This window comes from Lipotes vexillifer, unplaced genomic scaffold (assembly GCF_000442215.2).
Source record: "Lipotes vexillifer unplaced genomic scaffold, Lipotes_vexillifer_v1.1 scaffold989, whole genome shotgun sequence".
NCBI classification, from domain to species: Eukaryota; Metazoa; Chordata; class Mammalia; order Artiodactyla; family Lipotidae; genus Lipotes; species Lipotes vexillifer.
The window spans coordinates 241,163-247,927 of NW_006796817.1; the positions used below are offsets into that span (position 1 = coordinate 241,163).

General features: G+C 42.1%; 1 protein-coding gene across 4 annotated transcripts in view; it reads left to right on the top strand.

The window, feature by feature from the left end:
* The window catches only part of FLNB (filamin B), a 141,800-nt gene that overhangs the window by 63,761 nt on the left and 71,274 nt on the right, over window positions 1-6,765 (top strand). The gene's annotated exons all lie outside the window — the stretch shown is intronic.

Here is a 6,765-nt window from a genome sequence, read left to right on the forward strand (position 1 = left end):
GAACGTCTAGTTCATACTTAAAGACACCCCAGGCCTCCTCTGTCAGATGTTTTCTACCTAAAGGTCCATTTGTTTATGACCATCTTTTTCTGCCTTGTGAATTTAAGCTTTCAGAAACACTGCTGCTTTAATGTGATGGAGACTGATGAGTTTGTTGCTTTGTGACTTGGGTGCAGTAACCCTGGGATGAAGAAAGGACTATTGTTCCCATTTTTCAGATGAGGAATCAGAGGCCCAATCCACAGAGGAAAGGGGAGGTCGGGGTGGAGGGAGGAGGGGGTGGGGGAGGTCCCCCAGATTACCACAGTGGGGTGGGGCAGGAGCCTGGGTCTTCTGGCTGCTGATTCATTTCTCCTTCGGTTATGCTAAAGGTGCCGCGGGTTTCCAGATGCAGTGGGAGCTATTATTAACCCCTGGCAGATACTTCCTTGCTAAGACATCCTGTTTATGATCTCCTAGCCAGCTGCCAAGGAGTGTTCTGCTCAGACCGTTAGAGTGGGTCAAAGGCATTTTGAGGAATTTGGTTTTCTGGTTGGCACCTGACTTAAAGCACATCAGCTTTTTAAAAGAGAACAGTTGCATTTCAGCCCAGTGTGGATTCTGGTAAAGATAAGTACAGCAAGATACAATTTGTTCCCTTTTCTGTGGCAAGGGGGAAGAGTGCATTCTATTTCTTCATTTTCATAATTACAGTTAGGATAACATTTACACACACGAAGTATTTTTTATGTCCTCTCCTAGAATCTACAGTTCTTAACATTCTAATGTGGTCTCTCGCCCCATGTGTGTATGTGTGTGTGCATGTGTGTGATTGTTGAATTTTTTGAAAATAATTTGCTGGCCTGGTAACAATTCACTCCTCAGTATGTCAGCCAAGTCTCTCGTAAGAATAGGACATCCTCTTTTGTAACCACAGTATTCATTATCACACATAAGAAAATGAACAATAATTTCATAACAACTAATATCCAGTTTATATTCAAATTTCTCTCTTGTCCTACGATTGTCTTTTACAGTTTTTCTCGTTTTACAAACCAAGATCTGATTAAGGTTCACTTTCTACATTTGCTTGTTATTTTACCTTAGACTCTTAATCTAGGATAATTTCCGCTTTCTTGTTTTTTTTTAAAATGACATTGACTTTGTAAACATCCAGAGCTCTTGTCTATCTACTCATTCCCTTTGAAGATAACATTGCCCTACTTGGCATCAGCTTAGTCTCTCTTTTTTTTTTTTTGGCGTGCCGTGAGGCATGCAGGATCTTAGTTCCCCAACCAGGGATAGAACCCATGCCCCCTGCAGTGGAAGTGCGGAGTCTTAACCACTGCACCGCCAAGGAAGTCCCAGCCTCAGCTTAGTCTTGAGATGACACACAACCAGGGCAGTGGTGCTGACCGTGTGCTGTTCTCAGCCTCAGTATCCAAGTCCTTCTCATCTGTCTTTTTAAGCATGATTTAGACCAGAGGACAGATAGTTCTGGAAGAGACCCACTTGCCATTTGAAGTCCTTTTGGCAATGAGGTGGGGTCTGTGCAATCATTTGTGTTATATGGAGACTGGGGACTTTGTTTGAAGCCCTACCCCCAGTCAGTTGAAGGTTGGCATGTCCACACTTGCTTTAAAAGTGCTTCTCTAAGCTATAACCAAAGATGGTGACTGGAATAAGGAATCTGATTTGAAAAGTTATTCTTCCTTAAAGGCAAAAAAGCTGCAAACAGCCAAATCTCCTGTCAACAAAATTGGTCAAATGGATTGAATTTAATCAAGGCATAAAGTGCTTGTTTGCAATAACCTTATCACTGGCTGTCATGTTTCCCCATTGTTAATATGAAACGGTTTCCTTTCATGGTGCTGTTTTCTAGAAAATGACCTCTTGCTGCAGTCAAGGAATGTGGCTTGTCATTGCCATTTCCTTCATCTGCCTCTTTATAAGTTTTATGCACTTAGGTAGGAAACATATATACACACATATGTATGCATATGTGTGTATTCTTTGCATTTTTTTGTTGTGGTAAAATACGTATAACACAACATTCACTAATTTAACTATTTTTAGATGTACCATTCAGTGTCATTAAGTACATTCATACATTCATTGTGTTGTGAGACCATCACCACTATTCATCTCCAGAGTTTTTGCATTTTCCCAAACTGAAACTCTGTGTCCATTAAATAGTAACTCTCTATCCCCACCTCCCCCCAGGCCCTGGCAAGCACCATTCTACTTTCTGTTTCTATGAATTTGCCAACTCTAGGTACGTCATAAGTGGACCCATACAGTATTTGTCTTTTTGTGTTAGGCTTACTTCATGTAGCATGGTGTTTTCAAGGTTCATCCACGTTGTTACATGTATCAAAATTTCATTCCTTTTTAAAGCTAAGTAATACTCCATTGTATACATATTCCACATTTTGTTTATCCATTTTTCTGTCAGTGGACATTTGGGTTGTTTCTACCTTTTAGCTATTGTGAATAATACTGCTGTGAACATGGGTATATAAGTATCTGAGTCCCTACTTGCAGTTTTGGGGGGATGTACCTAGAAGTGGGCTGCTGGATCATATGGTAATTCTGTGTTTAATTTTTTTTTTCTTTTTAAGTAGGAAGACAAAATGGTCATTTTAAGCAGCAGGGCCACATGTGAGGCCACATGGGCAGCACCTTAGATATTACATTGTCCATGATGAGACAAGGGGAGGAATTTGTTCTCTCCTATGTGGCCACATTGTTTTATTTCTGCCAACAGAACCAAGGCATAGAGAACATTTCATCTTGTAGTTTCTAAAATGGTTGGTAGGTTTGTTTTCTTTTATTTATTTATTTTTATACAGTATGTACTCTTTTTTAATTAATTAATTTAGTTATCTATTTTTGGCTGCGCTGGGTCTTTGTTGCTGCGTGCGGGCTTTCTCTAGTTGTGGCGAGTGGGGGCTACTCTTTGTTGCAGTGCGCAGGCTTCGCGTTGTGGTGACTTCTCTTGTTGCAGAACGCGCTGTAGGCGCATGGGCTTCAGTAGTTGTGGCTCGCAGGCTCAGTAGTTGTGGCCACGGGCTTAGTTGTTCCATGCACGTGGGATCTTCCCGGACCAGGGATTGAACCTGCGTCCCCTGCATTGGCAGGCAGATTCTTAACCACTGGACCACCAGGGAAGTCCCTGTTTTTTTTTTTTATTGTGGTACGCGGGCCTCTCACTGTTGTGGCCTCTCCTGTTGCGGAGCACAGGCTCTGGACGCATAGGCTTAGCGGCCATGGCTCATGGGTCCAGCCGCTCCGCGGCATGTGGGATCTTCCTGGACCAGGGCACGAACCCGTGTCCCCTGCATCGGCAGGCAGACTTTCAACCACTGTGCCACCAGGGAAGCCCGGGAAGTCCCTGTTTTATTTTATTTTGGATGTTGATCAGGTTGCAGTTACCAGCCGGTTAGCATTTGCAGATCCGTTCGCTGAGACCCATTAACTGAAAGGAGAGAGGGCCAGGGTGAGGTTAATCTACAGCCACAAACAGGTCTTTGTGGTGGGCTCCCTTGTGGAGTTCGGTATGTTGAAAGCGTGCATGCATGAGCTAAGCAGAAACCTTTAATGAAACCTGTGTTCTGTATGGAGCAGTCACTGTATAGTGAGCCCTCAGCATGCTTCGTTCTGAGTAATCCTAGGGAACAGTTGTTTCTCTGCACGGTAAGCATTAGCTCCAAGGGAGTTTACAGAGTGTGGAACGTGGTTCAGCCTCTAACCAACCATGGTTAACCAGGGTAGACAAGCCCAGTCCCCGGCTTTGGACAGTGTGCAGAGTAGGTCGTTCCTCAGGCTGTCAGAGTCAGATGGAGCGGGTATTTATAAATATTTAAATCTTTTTGTTAAATGACCCAATCATTATGTAAATTTTAAGCAAAAGAAAAATGTAGAGAGACTTCTCTGGTGGTCCAGTGGTAAAGAACCTTCCTTCCAATGCAGGGGACGCAGGTTCGATCCCTGGTCAGGGAACTAGGATCCCACATGCCTCAGGGCAACTAAGCCCACGCGCCACAACTAGAGAGAAACCTGTGCGCCGCAACAAAGATCCCACGTGCCTCAACTAAGACCTGATGCAGCCAAAAATAAATAAATAATAAATAAATCTTTAGGGACTTCCTGGGGGTGCAGTGGTTAAGAATCCGCCTGTGCAGGGGACATGGGTTCGAGCCCTAGTCCAGGAAGATCCCACATGCTGCGGAGCAAATAAGCCCGTGTGCCACAACTACTGAGCCTGCACAGTAGAGTCCACAAGCCACAACTACTGAAGCCCGTGCGCCTAGAGCCCATGCTCTGCAACAAGAGAAGCCAGTCCAATGAGAAGCCCATACACCATAACCAAAAATAAATTAATTAAATAATTTTTTTAAAAAATTGGAGGTATTTCTTTCCAGCCATTTTTCTATGCCGAAATGAGTTCAGACTCTATATTTTCTTCAATTTGCATTTCTTACCTAACAGGGTATGAACATTATCTTGTTATATAACAATCTATCACCAATTTTTCTTAAACTAGGTTATTTGTTGGAAACCTAATGTAAATCCAGGTATAGAAACAAATGACCCACTGTCTTCAACAGATCAATGGCTGAAAACTTCCCAAATTTGCCAAAAAACATAAACCTACAGATTCAAGAAGCTGAGCTAAACCCAAGCAGGATATACACACACACACACACACCAAGCCACATGTTAGAGTTCAAGAAACTAGACAGTACAAGTTTGAAAGCAGCAGGAGAGAAATGACATCTTACATATGGCGGAAAAATAGAATGACAGATTTCTCATCAAAAATCACAGAGGCCAGGGACTTCCCTGGTGGCGCAGTGGTTGGGAATCCGCCTGCCAATGCAGGGGGCACAGGTTCGAGCCCTGGTCCGGGAGTATCCCACATGCCGCGGAGCAGCTGAGCCCGTGCGCCACGGCTGCTGAGCCTGCACTCTAGAGCCCGCGAGCCACAAGTAGAGAAAGCCTGAGCACAGCAACGGAGACCCAACACAGCCAAAAATAAATATAAATAAATAAATAAATCACAGAGGCCAGAAGGAAGTGACACAACATTTTTCACGTGCTGAAGGAAAAGGATTGTCAACCCAGAATCCTATATCTAGGGATAATATCCTTCAGGAATGACAAGGAAATAAGACATTCTCAGATAAAGGAAAACTAAAATCATTTGTTATGGGCACATCCCATAAAAGGATTGGGAAAGGAAATTCTCTGTACAGAAAGGAAACAATGAAAGAAGGAATTTCGGAATAACAGGAAGAGAGAACGTGATAAGCAAAAATATGGTTAACTGTAATAGACTTTCCTCCAAAGCCACAAACTACCAAAACTCAGCCAAGATGAGATAGATAACCTGCATGGTCCTATATCCATTAAAGAAACTAAATTTGTAATTTGAAAGATCTTGGGAAAGAAATCTCGGCCCAAATGATTTCACTGGAGAATTCTACCATACATGTAAAGAAGCATTAACAGCAAATCTACACAATCTCTTCCAGAAAATATGAGAAGGGAATGACTTCCCAATTCATTTTATCAAGCTAGTTTTGCTCTAAGAATAAAATCAGACAATGGCAGTGCCAAAAAAGAAACTACAGACCAGTATCACTCATGAGTATAGAGGTAAAAGTCCTCAATAAAATGTGAGCAAATAAAATTCAGCAATATTTAGAAAGAATTATATACATCATGACCAAGTAGGGTTTATTCCAGGGATGCCAGGCTGGCTCATTATTAGAGAATCAGTCAACATATATTAACAGGCTAAAGAAGAAAAATCAATTGACACAAAAAACATTTGACAAAATTCAGTAGCCATCCATGATAAGAACTCAGAAAAAAGAGGAATAGAGAAGAACTTCCTCAGTTCGAAATTTGAGTAGCCCCCCAAAAAACCTACAGCTAACATTATAATAGTGAAAGACTGAACATGTTCCCTAAGACTGGGAACAAGACAAGGATGTCCATTTTCACCACTGTTTTTCAACGTAATGATGCAGATTTTAGCCAGTCTAGTCAGGCAAGAAAAGGAAGTAAAAGACGTGCATATTGGAGAGCAATAAATAAAATGTCCTTATTTGTAGAGGACATGATTGTCTATGTAGAAAACCATAAAAAATCTACCCCCAGAAAAAAAAAATCTTCTTGAACAGATGAGTCCAGCAGGGTCACGGGATGTTAAGATCGGCATGTAAAAATCCATTGTATTTCTGTCTACCAGAATGAACACGAGGATACTGAAATTAAAAATACCTCGCCATTTACAGTTGCTCAAAAAAAAACTGAGAAATAGGTGGAAATGTAATAAAACATTATAGGAGTTATATGCTGAAAACTACAAAAACACTGATGAAGAAGTCAAAAAGATCTAAATAAATGGAGAGATACACTGTTTTCATGGGTTGAAAAAGTAAAGATGTCATTTCTCCCCAAATTGTCATATAAGTTTAACACAATTGATATTAAAATCCCAACAAGGGCTTCCCTGGTGGCGCAGTGGTTGAGAGTCCGCCTGCTGATGCAGGGGACATGGGTTCGTGCCGCGGTCTGGAAAGATCCCACATGCTGCGGAGTGGCTGGGCCTGTGAGCCATGGCCGCTGAGCCTGCGCGTCTGGAGCCTGTGCTCCACAACGGGAGAGGCCACAACAGTGAGAGGTGCGCGTACCACAAAAACAAAAAAAAACAGACAAAAATCCCAACAAGATTTTTTCCTATAAATATAGAAAAGACTATTATTCTAAAACATA